General features: G+C 42.0%; 1 protein-coding gene across 4 annotated transcripts in view; it reads right to left on the bottom strand.

Annotated features, from left to right (window-relative positions):
* Window positions 1–15,936, bottom strand: part of THRA (thyroid hormone receptor alpha) — a 139,719-nt gene extending 123,783 nt beyond the window's left edge. For 2 of the 4 annotated variants that reach the window (XM_083147234.1, XM_083147239.1), the window contains exon 1: window positions 15,578–15,935. The gene's annotated coding sequence lies outside the window, so the exon portion shown is untranslated. Of the gene's footprint in view, window positions 1–13,786; window positions 13,892–15,577 lie in introns of those variants that run through there. The other 2 variants (XM_083147238.1, XM_083147237.1) reach the window with 2 other exon arrangements.
* Window positions 15,937–17,942: the final 2,006 nt, after the last annotated feature.

The raw sequence follows: 17,942 nt of genomic DNA, 5'->3' as shown, positions 1-17,942 counted from the left end.
TGTAGGGGCATTTTCTAAGCGATCTAGTGAGATCATTTAGAGAATGTCCTGAAATCACCCTGTGTGTAGGCCCAATAAGACTGCATTTGTATGGCTAGGATCAATAAGTAACAGTAACAGTTGTTTCCATTAATAGATCACTAGTTTCCAACCATCAAAATGACAGAAGAACACATCAGTAATGTCAGTGTAGGTTGCTATGCACACCCAAACAGAGAAACACTTTAAATGCTCAATCGGGCACCATCTAGTGGCCACTGATATACAAAACACTTGAATCCCCCATAGAGGCGAGCCTTTTCCTACTGTATATAGGATTGTTTTAAAAAAAAAAATCACCTCCATCCATTTTGTAGTGGTGAACATGGTAACACTCTGGGGGAAATTTACTAAAGGAAATTTGTAAAAAAAATAGGTGTATTTGTATCCAGAAATACACTTATTTTTGACATTTACTATCCCTAAAATATGGCAATTCGTAGACGTATTGATGTGCTATCAATATAAATAGGAATTGCCATATTTTCGGGATAGTAAATGTCAAAAATAAGTATATTTCTGGATACAAATACACCTATTTTTTACAAATTTCCTTTAGTAAATTTCCCCCTCTGTTGCCAAAAGCACATATACTATTGAAGTACTCAGTATGAGACATAAAAAAAAACTCCTATTATCATTTTCATGTGTAGATGATGCTTTGGACTTCACATTTCAGTTTTGACTTCTGTGTTGTATATGATAAACTTTACTTGGCTAGAAGGTGTCATGGTTTCTAGTTATGAAAAGTTTTGGTCATAGGAGGATTCATCAAAGCTTACAGAAAGATACAATTGTCAGAGACACGGTAAAATTTAAGGTCGAAATTGATTGGTTAGTACTTTATCACTCCACAATTTTATCTATTTACAAGCTTTGATAAATACCTAAATATTGAGATTAAAAACGTTCATAGATGACAAACATAATAGGGAAATATAACATAACAATAAATTAACTATTTGGGGGAAATTTACTAAAGGAAATTTGTAAAAAAAAATAGGTGTATTTGTATCCAGAAATACACTTATTTTTGACATTTACTATCCCGAAAATACGGCAATTGGTATTCGTATTGATAGCACATCAATATGACTACGAATTGCCGTATTTTCAGGATAGTAAATGTCAAAAATAAGTGTATTTCTGGATACAAATACACCTATTTTTTTTTACAAATTTCCTTTAGTAAATTTCCCCCTTTGTGTCTAATAAAAACTTAAATTATATCAAACTGTCCTCAACGTATGCTGGGAACCCACCAGAACGATTTGGGCTCAATTGCCCCAATTTCAATGCAATTTCGACCGATTGTATGTAAAAAGAGCAGAATTGGGCATGTTTTCAATGTGATTCAGATACGATGCCCATCGTTTGGTCGCTTTGGAGATTTTACCTGCTGCACTATAGATTTGTCATTTACATTGGATTGGTTACAGATCGCTTGCAGATCATGTGCTCCGCCTCCAACAGATTGTGCGATCATCGTACAATTTAAAGGAAATCATCACACGATCATGGTCGTTCTGGTGTGTACCCTACATTACTTTATAATATATGTATATGGTGGTATCCTGTCACTGAAATAAGCAAATCTTAGCTACTACTGTCAGTTATGAATATACAAATCTGCAGGAAGTTAGTTTTTTTTTTACCTGAACTATCTGCAAATATATAATTTCTATGTGCTGTTATACAGAATGTGCAAATTATGCAGATTTAAGCATTGTATCATACCCTGTTGCAGTGAAGCTTACAATCTATATTCCCTGCCACACATGAACACAAAGGGGGTAAACGCTATGAAAAATTTCAATTGGGCCAGGAAAGGATATTCAATTAAATAGCCATTTCCTGCTCTGAAAAATCAGGACATAAACAATGGAATTAATAGTTACTCCCCCCCATTGGGAATCGATTTTGTAGGTTTTTTTTTTTTTTTTGCCTACTTCCGTCTGTGGGGTCTCTCATGCAGTATATTCAATACCAATTGAATACCTATGGTTGTTCAGAGCTGAAAACCCTGCATGCATTTTTAAATTTTGGGTACTGTAGGTATTGAGAACTGAATGTTCCTATAAAAGGGACATCTAACGATTTGGGGAGAGGGCAGCCCATAACAGTCTCCAACAAATGCTTCTAAGAACAAAAATAAGGTGACTCACACACAAAAAATGTGGATGGGTGAGGTATGAGAGCAAATATGTGCTTTAAATACATTAGTACCATAAGGCCGCAGCCTTCTGCCTAGCATATAAAATGTGTCCTTCCCTAGCAAAGGAAATATGGTTCTCCTGGAAAAGTAAAAGAGCACAGCAAAACGTGTCTACTGTGAGCAAAGGTGCACCCCTCGCTCAGGCAGTACCAGGGCATGTAGCTATCCGGGCTACAAGCAGTCAGCCGTTTGGCCAGAGGATCAGGTGACAATACATTGCCTAATGAAAATACCATTAAGCCACGAATGTCATGTATGCATCCACAGTTGACTGTAGCCACAGGCGTGCAACTGATTAAGCACCTGACGAGCTATTAGGGCTGATTCTGAATCACAAGCTTCTGAAACCATTGTATTGTCTTTTGCAGCAGTAATTCCAGCAACTTTATGCAAATGTTAGTAAAAGTCCTTCCCTTGGTGTACAAGAGTATCTCTGACTGTGCAAGGCCTGGGACACCCAACTTTTGCATCTGCAGTTGCAACCATCAGAAACACCACTGGGACATGCGCCAGCACCATGCTAAGTGCAGAAACTTCCCAGTCACCCTTCAGGAAAGCCCAATAGATTCTGTCAGTCAGTGTGGCTCAATCGGTCCTGGGAGTATGCAGATTCAGCGGGACACATGCATCAATTGTGCAACATTTTAGATGCTAATTTAAATAAACAATGGAATTACATGCGATTCAGAATAAACCAACATTAGTGCAGATAAGCAAACCAGACAACTCATAGATAAATGCCTTCCAACCGCTGCTGAAGAACTCCCCTTAATAAGTACATTTAATTTTTCCCCGCAAAGTTTGGGCAAACTCATGAGATGTTACCCAGAGATGTAGCCATTAGCATATAACAGTGTGAAGATATTAATGGTGATATATTGCATCTAAAGTCATGTTTTACGTCACAAATCCTTTTTGTTTGCCTCCTCTTTTGCAGCGTGTATAGTGATGAACTATTAGGCATGCTCTATTAAGAATCATCTTTAATCCTATTTACACTGGTTTTAATGTACCTATGAATGAGACACTTCTGATTAAGAAACACTGAATTATTGTGAGACATAGCACCCATAAAGAATACAGCAAAAGCTACAGAAATCTACAAGCGAGAGACAGCCTTCAAAAGAATGCAGCAGTGTGCCAGGAACGAGACAGTTCATTCCGTGAGATTTGACAGGCCCTCTTTGTATATTTTTATAGATTTCAGGACCGGAATAAATGTACATTTTCCACAAGAAACAAAGATTAATCACTAGCAGATTTTAGTCTAAAATGAGACATCAAGGTAAGAAGGCGGGCCATACAGGGAATAGGCTGTTCCCAGGACTGTCAGGACAGGGCCTTCTCCAAGTTGTCACAGTGTAGAATGTCACGTTGGCATGCAGAGAGGGGACACCCTAGGCCCTTTTTGAAGGATTTATTTTCTTTTTTCCATATAGGAATAAATAAACACATATTTTTTTACTTAATTTAAATATTTGGCAAAAGACATGGTTGGAAGAAATGCTGAGAAATTAGTTCATCTGAAGGCTACCCACAAGGGAGTGACATACGTATGCTGAGACCATACAGCTGATAGGCTGACAGAAATAGTAGTCTGCTATGCACCAATTCAATTCAGCATCTTTGATATTTCATCCATATTGCCCCAACATTGCTTCATATGTAGGCCAAAATTAGCAGATAACCGGATTAATGTAAGATCAACCGGATAATTATCAGGCAAACTGGCAATCTGCATGTGTTTGATTTGTGTGACTTGGTAGGTCAGAGTGACAGCATAATGATCAGATCTGTGGAGCTTGGTATGCCGTCATACTGGGCGGACATACTGTGCATAGAAAATGATCACACACAACGGCCCTGATTCTGATTTATTCGGTCCCAGTACGTTCGCACAGGGGACTGATGGTTTGGCTCTGAACATGTGCATATTGTTATATGTGCATGTGCCGGCCTTCTGTGTGAGCTCCTTCGACCTGCACAGTTGGCATGGTGATCACACAGGGAGGGAGGCAGATGGGGCGTTGGCTGTGGCGGGACATGGGAACACTGAGTGGTTCATGGGCGTCCCCATGCAAATGCTGGGCGTTCCCATGTAAATGAAGACGTGACTCTGTGTGCCGGGGGTGGGTGGCTGACGTCACATGACATCTGCCACCCACCCTGTCTTCGTCTGGCCACACGCAAATATAATTCAGGCTTCACTGACATATTTGCGAATCCACGAGAAATCATTTGATGGTCGGCGACCGTCCAATGATTTCTGCTGTTGCGGGACATCCTCGCATGGTTTTGGGGATATACGGCTGCGAGGTGGGGCGCGTTCTCTGCAACTCGGTAAGCTACGAGCTTCTCAGCTTACCGAGTCAATCAGAATGACACTCAAAACATGTTCCATATGGCAAATATCGGTACTTATGTAGTATCTGGGCGCCCGATTTAGAAATTGGGTTGGATCGGGCACATCGCATCGCATGCGACCATCGGATGCGATGCGATGACCCGATTTTTCCATAGGAATCAATGTTAAAATGGACTGAGTCCATTTTAACATGGAATTCAATGGGAAAAAGGGGTCCTTTTCATACCCCTACTATCCAAGTGGGCATGGAGTTGGATATAAACCTGTGGCGAGCGTAGCGAGCCACCGAGCCCGAAGCGTGGCGAGTGTAGCGAGCCCCGCGAGGGGACGGTATTCTGTGTCTCAGTCCATTTTAACATTGATTCCTATGGAAAAATCGGGTCATCGCATCGCATCCGATGGTCGCATGCGATGCGATATTGCATCGCATCGCATCTGATTGTATGCCTTAACTTAAGGCATACAATCAAAAAATCGGGCGCCCAGATACTACATAAGTACCCAAATATCTATGAAAAAAATGGCAAAAGCCCATTATTACAGATCTACAGCCACGGTAACATTTTATTTACTTGATTAAAAGGATTTAATTTGGAAGCTGCTGAAAAAAAACACAAAACTAAAGATTTTGCTTGATTACATTTCTAGAATCATCTATATACAGTATAAGGCTAGTGTATGCGAGTTTTCGAAGCACTGCCACCTGCTGGCAGAGAGTGAAACTACATCTCTTTCTCACACATGCACAAACACAGAACGTAGCAGACTAGCTTTCGAAGCTCTTACTTCAAGCGGGCTAACTTGTCACGAATAAATGATTAGTGTTAAATCTGCTTGTTCCAATATTTGCTAGAAGCATCTCTTAGCTACAATGACAGCTGTTTAAGTTTAGTTTTCAAATCTCACCCATTCATGCCTGCTACATCACACGCTCCATCAGTTTGGATTTGGTTGGTGAACAGCCATTTTCACATCAGCCCACACATTGTAGATGGGACAAGTATGAACTTTCATTGGTGCACCGCAAGAACATTGACAATACAAAAATCTGAAATAGGTGTTGAGCATCATCATCAGTTCAAAGATAATTTAGGGCCTTATTTTGGTTTACTCATTCTGGCAAATTCCTTCTTAGATGGATAAAGCCAAGTGCTCTGCAGGGGGGCAGATGTAAAATGTGCAGAGAGAATTAGATTTGGGTGAGTTGTGCAGGGAAAATACTGACTGCTTTATTTTTACACTGCAATATAGATCTCACTTTGAAGTAAAACCCCACCCAAATCTAACTCTATCTGCACAAGTAACATCTACCCCAGTGCACATGGTTTTGTCCATCTAAGAAGGAATTTGCCAGAAGGAGTGAACCAAAATAAGGCCCTTAGTGTGTATGGGGCATAAGACACTCCAATATCAATTGGGTCATTAGCCTCCTGGAAAATAAACTTCCAAAGTCCCAGTCTGTTTGGTGTTTGCTGAAGGTTCCCCTCAGAGTTCTGTCTATGGAGGAATATTATAGTAAATAACCACAGGTAATTGGATACCCCCTATATCTTGGTCCATTCATTGTTTTTATCATGGTGCTAACTGCCTGTGGTACAATTCAATTGTTGCTCATTCGGGCACCAATTCCCGAATGGGCACCAATGCAGTTGGACTAGTTTCTGCTCACTGGCTCCTGAGGTGGGGAGCAGAAATGTTTGAAAAGTCTGTGGTATAGAGGCCCAAATGACATTCATTATCGATACATAAAAAACAATTGAAATATCCCTAACTGTCTCAATGACAGTCTCTCAGATTTCTGCTATAGACAGCTGTAATTCAGCCAGAGTCAACTGTTGATGGTCTAGTCTCAATAACAAGGATACTTCACTGTGGAGGATATCCAGTAGTGTCCCCATTTGCTATAATGGATTTCACCATGATCCAGAAGGTAGTAAAAGTCTTTGAAATCTTTATATACAAGGATGTTGGTGCTTTAAAACAGTGGGTATTTAACCCCAAGCCTCAAGTATTGCCAACAGGTCATGTTTTGTGAATTATGTCTGTGGAATCAGATGGGATAATTATTGACCCAGCTGAATAGATTAACTCCACAAAACATAAACTGTTGGCGGTAGTTAATTACTGTGGTGAACCCTTACTTTAAATCACCTTTTCTGGGTTTAATTTGAAACTCTACTTTGGAAAATCATGAGCTCTTAATAACTGATATTTTTCTTTTTAAAGCAATTCAATTTAATGCATTTGTGCGCAATCAAATAATGATTTGACAACTAAGGACAACTTATTGCACCAGTGTTTCTTATGTAATACAGTATTTTTGGGGGGCATTTATGTTGTATAAGCACATCATACACCTGAAATACACACAAATATATTTAAATGTTAAGCGATTTTCTTGCACATATTTAGTGTCAGTTATATGTCATGTCTCCAGTAGTGCCAGTTACAAATGTCCCCAATAGTGCCAGTTGTATAACATGTCCCCAGCAGTGCCAGTTACATATCACATTCCCAGTAGTGCCAGTTACAGATGTCCCCAATAGTGCCAGTTGTATAAAATGTTCCCAGCAGTGCCCGTTGCATATCACATCCCCAGTAGTGCCAGTTACAGATGTCCCCAATAGTGCCAGTTACATAACATGTCCACAGCAGTGCCAGTTACATATCACGTCCCCAGTAGTGCCAGTTACAGATGTCCCCAAGAGTGCCAGTTGTATAACATGTCCCCAGCAGTGCCCGTTACATATCACTCCCCAATAGTGCCAGTTAAATATCACGTCCCCAGTAGTGACAGTTACAGATGTCCCCAACAGTGCCAGTTACATAACATGTCCCCAGTAGTGCCAGTTCGGTACTTATGTAGTATCTGGGCTGCCGATTTTTTGATTGTATGCCTTAAGTTAAGGCATACAATCAGATGCGATGCGATGCGATATCGCATCGCATCGCATCGCATCGCATCCGATATCGGATGCGATGACCCGATTTTTCCATAGGAATCAATGTTAAAATGATTCCTATGGAAAAATGGGTCCTTTTCATACCCCTACTATCCAAGTGGGCATGGAGTTGGATATAAACCTGTGGCGAGCGTAGCGAGCCACCGAGCCCGAAGCGTGGCGAGCGAAGCGAGCCCCGCGAGGGGACGGTATTCGTCCCCTCGCGGGGCTCGCTTCGCTCGCCACGCTTCGGGCTCGGTGGCTCGCTACGCTCGCCACAGGTTTATATCCAACTCCATGCCCACTTGGATAGTAGGGGTATGAAAAGGACCCATTTTTCCCATTGAATTCCATGTTAAAATGGACTCAGTCCATTTTAACATTGATTCCTATGGAAAAATCGGGTCATCGCATCGCATCGCATCGCATCGAATCGCATGGTCGCATGCGATGCGATGCGATCTCCCGATCCGACCCGATTTAGAAATCGGCAGCCCAGATACTACATAAGTACCGCCAGTTCCATATCATGTCCCCAGTGTGCTTTTAGCAAAACCTTGGCAACTCCCGCCGTACTCCATGGTGGCTATGATTTTATATGATACATCATATGCAGTCCTTTTCCTTACGATATATCCTATGCAATGCCATTCACTTCCCAGTATACAATGTAACCGTGTGGCATCCATGGTTTAATTCACCGGCAATAGCTAAAGTGATTCATATTCCTCGACTTCGACCCTGGCATTTTCAGCGGATATTTTTCATATCAACAGTAACGTTGGCACTCAAATTGTTGTTAAGTAATGGCTAAAAAGCATAATATTGGTGGAGATGTGTAGACAAGCCCTAAAGCAGGCATTCCCAATCACGGTCCTCAAGGCACACCAACAGTGCAGGTTTTATGGTGTGTACACACGGTCAGATGTGCCTTAAGATCCTATCCACGATCCGATAAGATAGGATCGTGGATAGGATCTTAAGGCACATCCGATTTGCATCCAATCTTGACTATATAGTTCAGATCTGCACTATATAGACAAGGCAGCCAAGACTTTCTGGCTTCCGATACGTGAACGCGCATCGGGATCGCAAGGGTTAAAACCCTTGCGATCTGCATCCGATTCCGATCCGATGCCGATACGATGTTGACTATATCGTCAACATCGGAAAGGAAATCGGACCGTGTGTACACACTATTAGTGATATCCAGGCTTCAGCACAGATGGTTTAATCAGATTCACTCAGATACTAATTAAGTCACCTGTGCTCAAGCCTGCATATCTACAAAACCTGCACTGTTGGCTTGCCTTGAAGACCGTGGTTGGGAAAGCCTGCCCTAAAGGAACACCATAATGATAAACAAAATGTTTTTGGCGTCTAAATGTACACCAGTGTTCTGTGATTAATGTTACAAATAAAATGAAAGATGACTGTTTTTCTGTTTGATGCATTGGTGTGGATTCGCTGTGTGTGCAGGCCAAAGCTAATTAGTGCTAATGCTGCTACCTATTGTTTGGCAGAACACTGAAAGCTGACAAGACACTAGGAAGAAAAAGATACAGTGATAAAAGCTATCACTCCACCATGCACTGGCAGTTCTTCAATACAAAAGTAAAAACGGAAACTTTTGTTATCTCCATGAAACAACTATTTCTTCATGAAGCTTATGTTTATGCAGAAGCATAAATTGCTCAACGATCTCTTAAATAATATTTATCTAGTCCAAAGAGTTCACTTTGTTAATCGATGAGCTTCTGCAGTACATAACCCAAGCAATTCCTGGTTATGTTAGCACAACTTAGTTGTACAAGGACCACTAAACCGTAAAATGGAATACATTACCGGTAATAAAAAAATTCACAACATTCAACATGGAAAGATGTGTATCAAAATGTTCAATAACATCGTCAAGACTAAAGGCCCATATTCCCCCCGGCAATTTTGAGCTTAATCTCAAAAAGCAGCCCAGTGTGCTGATATTACCAACAGATGAGCGAAGGGGTGGACAGCTTTCCAGTCCCGCTATGGAAAGCCGTCCAACCTCGGGAAAATTGCTTGGACGGGCAAAATTCATGTGTATGCAATAACGATTTCCCGCCCAGCAATTTACCACATCATTGCTCTGCATACACGCCGGGCAAAATTGCCCAGTGTGTATGGACCATAGGGGGAAGAGAGAGATAGTGGAGAAGGAACAAAGCACTAACCAATAAGCTCCTTCCTTTTTTTCAAACAGCCTGAAAAACAAGAGCTAGAAGCTGCATGGTTGGTGCTTTATGGAGGGGGACATTCAATTAGCCACAATAGTTTACTGCGGGCTAATTGAGCCCCAGGATAAATAGCCTGTTATCGGGCGCCATAACCACGTTAACACTTGGGGAACTTATCCCAGATTTTAATGGGGCCTACACACGGGGAAATCCGCTGAGGGAGTGTTCCGAGTGATACTAGATTACTCAGTATTGCTCAGCACACACTGCTGCATAGCGATGTGCCGCTGAGTGATCCATTGGGGCCAGTGTTCTCTGCTGAGAACACTGGCCCCAATGGATAAGTGTTAATGGGGCAGATGTATGATGTGTCGATATGGGGGAGAAGGGTATCAGCGCACGTTATGTGCACTGATACCGCTTCTCCCCCATGTATGAAGCGGCCGGGATGCGGTAATGGACAGGGGCGCCCCTGTCCATATCGGCGCTGCTATCAAAATGATAGCAGGCCGAATGTATGAACGGTCAGCAGGAAGTATCATAGCGGCGCGATAAGCGCTGCTATGATACATCTGCCCCAATGTCCCATAACAGGGTAATTTACTGGATGAGAGAAAAGGGCTCTAAGTAAACAGAAAAACAGGAGCTGATTGTTTGGTATTTTATCTATCTTTACTTATGTTTTTCCAAGCTTTGATAAATATCCCCTAAGTGTCTAAATGGGATAGATTTGATATCCCAGCAGTCAAGATGCTGGTAGTCAAAGGACCAACTCCTGCATCCCGATATGAGAGAAAATTCCCATATCCCTTCTTAGCAGCAGCCTAACACTCCACATCCCCCACAGCCTGACCCCTTAACCTAACCCTTAACCCCCTGCCTGGTAGCCTACCCCTAACCCTCACCTCTAGGTGCCTAACCCCCCCCCCCCCCCCGATCCCTCCTCAGCCAAACTTTAATCTTCCTCTCTCATGGCCTGACCCTAAATCCCACACTGGTTCCTAAATCTAATCCCCCTTACCCGGCCGCAGGCTAGCTTGGCCCACATATTCACTGTTCGGGATGTCGGATGTCCGGCATACTGATTCAGTTTGAGGTTACAGAGCTGTTCCAATGACAGTCAAGATGCCAGTGTCAGTGTATTAAATGCCGGCATCCTGCCCGCCGGGATGCCGACTGCATTCTATTCAAATGAACTGCAACATATAGTGACGATTCAAATGGTTCAAATAATGTGCATGCTGCATCAACAATGCAGCTGGAGGGCCACAGCTGCATTACAATTACCAGATATACGCAGCCCTAAAGCCAAATATTATGAATTTGCCTCATTCTAATAGAATTTATTTTTTTCTGATTATATTTTCTTGACAATGCATATTTCAATTATGCAATTTATTCCAATTAGGTTATTTACCTCCCACTGGTTACCATACTGGCTCCCACCAAAGCATACATTAGTGCACAGTACATTCAGGTTGGCTTGCTAAGCAGTGGTTGTTTGCTGCTTAGCAAGCCTTTAAATGCCACCCGTCAGCCGTGCGAATGCCCCCCACTGGCCAGCAAATATACCCGCCGCACTGCAAACGGATGTTTTACATAAATATCTATTCACAGGGTAGCGCGCGGACCGAAATCATTCGATATTTGCTGACAATCTAATGACTTCTCTAGTGCTCGCAAATCTAAGTCAGTCTCTGCTGACTTAGATTTGCTGCGTCTTGCTCCGCGAACTGGGCAGGCAGCCACCTGCGTCTACATGGGAACGCCCAGCGTTTTCCTGAGCACACCCCGCGTTTTGAAATGCTGGCACCTTCAGGCCCCCCCCCCCCGTGCATGTGCCACAAAGACTATGCAAGTCTCCGAAGGCGCCCACAAAGAACTGAATATGTGCATGCGTAGAGCTCCAACATCGGTCCCCTGTGCGAACATGGAGCGGTCAGACCCGAATCAGGGCCTCAGTACACTGTAAATTGTGGCCTTTTGATAAACGCACATGACAAAATGAAGAATTGCATTTTCTATCTAAGGATAAAGTTTACTTAGTCTGTGTAAAAATATATTGTTTTAAAGTCCAGAATGCAGTGATACCTTGCACTTAAAAAAACCCTGAACCTGTGATATCGTGGTATAAAACTTTATGTGCACTATTAGCTAAGAAGACTGTTGCAGTTGCGTTGAAAGTTGCACAATGTTAACCTATGCAGGAAGCTTGACTATACAAGTCCCACAACAGCAACAGAACAAACTCCAAAATGAGAACTACATAAGTCTGACACAATATAATTATGAATATTTAACACAAAAAAAGTTTTAAAAAAAGTAAAAAAAATGCTTCTACTACTGGATTAAAATGTATTTAATGTAGGCATGTGTGACTTCCATTAGTGTAGCTGCTTTTTCATAGTGAAAGGGAGTGTAGCTGCTACCAGTGATTTTTTTTATCACCCCCCTGCATGATATACAGTCAGTATAAGGAACCTTACACAATTTTGTTATAAAGCCCAAACCAGGGTTGCCTACCTGACCCTCTCCATGAGGGAGAAAATGCTCTGTTCCTGGACTTCCCTGGTAATGTAGGATTGCCATCACCTGTGGTGAGCTAGATAATTGATAAGAAAGGTGTTTCACCACCGGTGGTGGCAATCATACCTTACCAGGGAAGTCCAGGAACAGAGCATTTTCTCCCTCATGGAGAGGGTCAGGTAGGCACCCTGGCCTAAACACTTCTACTTACACTCCTGGTAGGTAAAGACGCACCTACAAGATCCTTCCCTGTAAAAACTAAAAAAATATTAGCAATACCTCCCAACATGACCCTCTCCAAGAGGGACACAATGCTCTGTTCATGGACTTCCCTCTTAATTTATGATTGCCATCCCCTGTGTGGAAACACCTTTCTTATCAATTAACCAGGTTCAATACAGGTGATGGCAAGCATACATTCAGGGTGAAGTCCAGAAACAGAGCACTGTGTCCCTCCTGGAGAGGGTAATGTTGGGAGGTATGTATTAGGTATTTTCACCTTTGAGGTGGAGATAAAACTATAAAATAAACATAAGATTATGAATTCCATTTAGCATAATGGCACTTTCTAGAAAAGGAATTCCTAAATGAGACAATGGGGGTTATTCTGGTTCACTCGCAAAGGCAAATTCCTTCTCAAATGAACAAAACCATGTGCACTGCTGGTGGGGAAGATGTAACGTGCAGAGAGAATTATACTTGGGTGGGGTTTTACTTCAAAGTGAGATCTATATTGCAGTGTAAAAATAAAGCAGTCAATATTTTCTCTGCACAGAAACATAATAATTAACCCAAATCTAAATCTCTCTGCACATGTCACATCTGCCCCCCCCCCCCCTTGCCTTTGCGAGTGAACCAGAATAGGGCCCTATGTGCCACAGGAACTGTTCAGTCTGCCAAGGTATCTTTCATTTTAAAATACAAATTTTCTATGGTTTATCCATGAAATGAGCCTCAGTACCATAAAAGTGCAAAACTTTGCCACCTACTACAACTGAAATCATCTAGGCTTTCACAATAGGTCAGTGTCACAAACACACAACCATCTGCACACTCCTGCTGTAGTGTTAACACAAACTCTACAGTATCTGCAATGTGACACACAGGGGAATCGTTCGTACACTGCCAGTTCGGCTTACTCAGGCCTACTTAGGCCTCACAGTCCCTGACGCACAGAATTCTCTCTGCCTGTTAAAGGAAAAGATGAAAGTACTGTGTTTCTTTTTCTCTATCATAATGACGTGCTTATTGCACAACATGAATGAAGTATTAGCCTGTTACACACAAATAATATTTATGAGCTGTAAGTATCACATACAGCTTTGATGAGTTCCGTCATCTTGCCAACAGAACACACACGAATGCTGTATATGTTTAAAAAAAAAAAAAAAATGATGGTATCAGGCCTTAGCACAACAGAACCGGTGTTGTAGATTGTCACCGTCACATGTACATATCATTTCCTCATACTGTTAATGTCACTCACCACTAGATGTTGTTTCCGTTTCAGGTTTTTTTTGGGGAAGATTTGGGACCTTACAGCACTTTCTCTCCCAGCCATGAAGATCCACACCCCCCTCCCTGATCATAACACACAAATCGCAACAGCTGTATGCGTGACAGAGTGCCAACACCACTTCAAAGGCTACCTGCGGGACATACTAACACGAGGGGCGAAGAAAAAAAGCCACGCAATAAAATTACCAACATGAGGGATTGCAAACAAAGAAAGTCAATACACACAGGCGCATGCACACATGGGAACACGATGCTACAAAGATTTCTGCATGCATCCTGCACAGCACATATATAGCATGCAGATGTAAAAAAAGGGTGAATGTACTAAAAACTACATGGACAATGCAATACACAAGTATGCAAACACACATTAAAGGTGCACAGCTAAATATACAAGGCTACAGACACTAAGCAAAATACTGTCAAATTACTGGGAATTACGTGGTTAAAATGCATTTGCAGTGACAATGGTGTCAAGGGATGTCACTGCAAGAATGCAAAAAAGTCAAACACATAAATGAAAGGCCAACTGCAGGCATGAAGGCCTTAAGCTGGAATAAAAGTAGCTCACACGGCATATGGCGTGGGCTAACCCACTCTGACACATACAAATAAAGCTGTCCATAAAGAGAACCATGCCATGTCACCCCACACAGACCCTGATACACAGCATGACATGTGGTGAAGGAGGAAGTACACAAACAAATATAACCCACTTCAAATATGCACTTTCATATGGATCTGACTGGACTGTCAGATCCAGACTTCCACCCACATATTCCCCTTGCCTGAGTTATACACAGTATCCTTTAAAACCATAAATATAGACCAAGGATGTTTGCAGAGGAAATCAAAAGTAGCAAAAGAATATTCACATAAACAATGGAAAAGTACAAGCAACGCTATATAGTAAAGTATATATTTGAGTCTACTTTTTAACATGATATGATCCAAACGGTAATCAGCAAGTTAGTATGTTGGTGGGGAAGAGGTTAACTTTGCAGCAATGCCTTTATTTCCAATCCTGCCCACCAGCACCTACTGGATGCAAATACTGCACTAGTCTGGAGTGCCTTGTTGCAAGTCAAGGGGGAGAAGAGGACACGGCCTATGCGCTGTCAGCATTCAGAGGGAGTTAACCACTTCCCCACCTCGGCTAGAGGCAGGCTTGAACAACCTTGCAAAGATACAGCATACAGTACAGTACTTGGAATACAGAGAAGGGCCTTGTGTTATAATGTACAGCAGTTAAGAGACAGTTTATCTTGTTTACACTCCAATGAAATGCAGAATGCACAGACCACAAGACAATACCCCCCACCTCTTCCTTCTCTATATAATCCACCATAAAAGTTTACCCAGAATGAATGCAGGAATTATTTTTAAAGACAGGGTAATGCTGCTGGTTGGCTGGACGTGGTGAGTGCTGAAATGTCCCTATACAGATTTTCTAGCCGGACACCCTTTTCTACAGAGTAGGCTACAATAATATACCATGCGGGAGTGTAGGTGTGCTTATTATTAGGGTCAAGAAGAAGGGCCAGCTGGAAATAGGCACATACATGCTATTCTCTTCCTAGGAAGGCCAATACTGAATACTGTACAGCCTCACGCCCCTTTCTTCTACACAGGCCTCTACAGGACAATATGGGTTAAACAGGTAAGACTGTGGAGACACGACCTGATTCCTGTACTCAGCCATAGATCGCACAGGACCACATCCCACCCGACCCCATGTGCAGCTTGCATGGTAACTCACCTCTGTGCAGAACAAGACCGGATATTTAAATCCCCCTCTCCTGTGCCCCCCCGGGGGCAGTTACAGGGTTGCAGACCACTTGAGAACCAAATCGAGAGTATGAAAAATGCAAAAATGATATAAATATAAAAAAAAATCAGGAGGTGTATAGGTTTCCTATTTCCTTTTTACCTCCTACAAAACAAGCCCCAGATCTTGAGTAGAATACAACTGATACTTTTAGAATCCCGGTATTTTATGCTTTAGCTTCTTTTTAAAAGGGGTGGGGGTTTTATTTCTGTCTGTCCCTCTCTCTTTCTTCTCTTCCCTCCGTGTGTCAGGAATACAGACAGAGAGGAAAGGGGAAAAAAATCTAGTTATACTCAGCTCCTCCCTCCCTATCTGTGTATCATATCCTTTTAATACAGTATGGCTGCTATGGAGCGCCCCCTGGAGGAATCCTTGTCTATGACACCTTCCTCAATTCACGTTTCCAGACACTTTCTAGGGGTGTACCACCAGCTGCATGCATGAAATGTGCTCTCTGTGAAGCTGATACGAAACTTGGCGCCTATTTTCCCCTCCCCTTGCTAGTCATATGGATTCAAGGATACAGAATACATGTAAAGAAGCAGAGAATATAACTGCACTCATAGAAAATTAGCTTCTGGTTTGATGGCTTTCAGCAATGAGCACATGGATTACAAACCACAATTAGTATGAGAATGGTTGCAATGTGTACAAAAAAGTATTTAACAATAAACATCTATACAGCGATATTCCAAACGATATCTCTCATTTTGTTCCCTTCTAAATTATATCATTTGTAATATCGTCCAGTGTGTGCTCTCAGTATCAATAATGATGCTCACTCCTGCAGCTTGTTAACAATTGTCAACGATGGTATGTACAGATTGGGACCTGAAGTCATCACTGAATGATATTGTTTGCTCGGGAACTCAAAGGAAATTGTTGACGATATTGATCGGAAACGATATCGTCTAGTATGTACGGTACTTTAGAAACTAAATAAAATATAAAAATCAATACAAATGTTTCTATCACCAATAAGCACAAGATTATAAATTGTTACAGTATTTCAATTTTAAGGGAATTATTTAATAAAGTTTGGAGATAAATGTGTGGTACTAACCAATACGATTTTATTTTCAGTTTACATGATGTGTTTGAAATATACAGTAGGAGCTGATTGGTTGGTACTTTATCTCTCGCACTTTTATCTCTTTCCATAAGCTTTCATAAATACCCCTATGGTGCCCCATACACGTACCAATTATCCGGTACTTTTTGTGCTAACATAGCATCAAATCGCATGCACAACGCATGCAAAACGATGCTATTTTAGCACAAAAAGTACCAGGTAATTGGTACGTGTATGGGCACCCTATGAGTTATTCAAGAATCTAAGGCATTACATTTATTTTGTACTGGTGCACAGTTCTAGTTAATAAAAAATAATGTTTAAGTAATTGTTAAAATGTAATTTTCAGTACAACTATTTTTATTTTTGAAGAAAATTAATTTGCTCCACATCAAAATGAAAGAACATTCCCATGAGATATTATCACCCAAAATTGGTTCCGGTTGAATTAGTCGACCGCTGTTGGTCGACATGCAAAAGGTTAACAAAAGGTCAACATGGCAATTGTCAACACATGAAAAGGTTGACAGGAGTTTTTCTTGAATTTTATTCATTCAGATAGCTTGTTCATACTTTACGATCCACGTGGTCTAAAATTAGAAATGGTAAATTGTGCCGAGCAAATTGAGGCACCATGCCGGAAGCATAGCAAGCAAAGTGAGCTATGCGAGGGTATGCGTTACACTAATTGGGGGCCCATGTCCACAGATGTCGACATAGACAGCAAAACCGTGGAAACCACATGTCAAACTATTCATGTGTCGACAATTTCCATATCAACCTTTTTGATTGTGTTGACCATTTGTCCATTTTGACCTAGTGTGGCAACCTTTTCACTGACGACCAATAGTGATCGAACTATTGACTGACGACCTAGTTACTGTCGACCAAATGATCCTAATTAGATACATACATATCAGTGGCGGAACTCCCGGAGGCAATGGAGTCACCTGCCGCCGGGCGCCAGCATCAAAGGGGGCACTGGCTCCATTGCCTTCCAATGCTCCGTTTCCCTCTTTTATTTAGAAAAGCTACCCGGCGGCCCTTATTGTGTGCAGCAGCAGCGCTACTCCGCTTCCCACCCCCCCCCCCCCCCCGTCCCCCGTCCCCCGTCCTCCCCGTCCCGGCTGGCTGCTGCTGTACTTAGTCTTTGGCGGAAGTCAGGGGACATCCGTTCGTGGCCTGAGAAAGTGAGAGGGAGCCAGTGAGCCAACAGTGACAAGG

Source organism: Crinia signifera, chromosome 6 (genome assembly GCF_055691185.1).
Source record: "Crinia signifera chromosome 6, ASM5569118v1, whole genome shotgun sequence".
In the NCBI taxonomy this organism is placed as follows: Eukaryota; Metazoa; Chordata; class Amphibia; order Anura; family Myobatrachidae; genus Crinia; species Crinia signifera.
The sequence above is the reverse complement of the archived record's forward strand: the minus strand, read 5'-3'. Positions and strand labels throughout refer to the sequence as shown.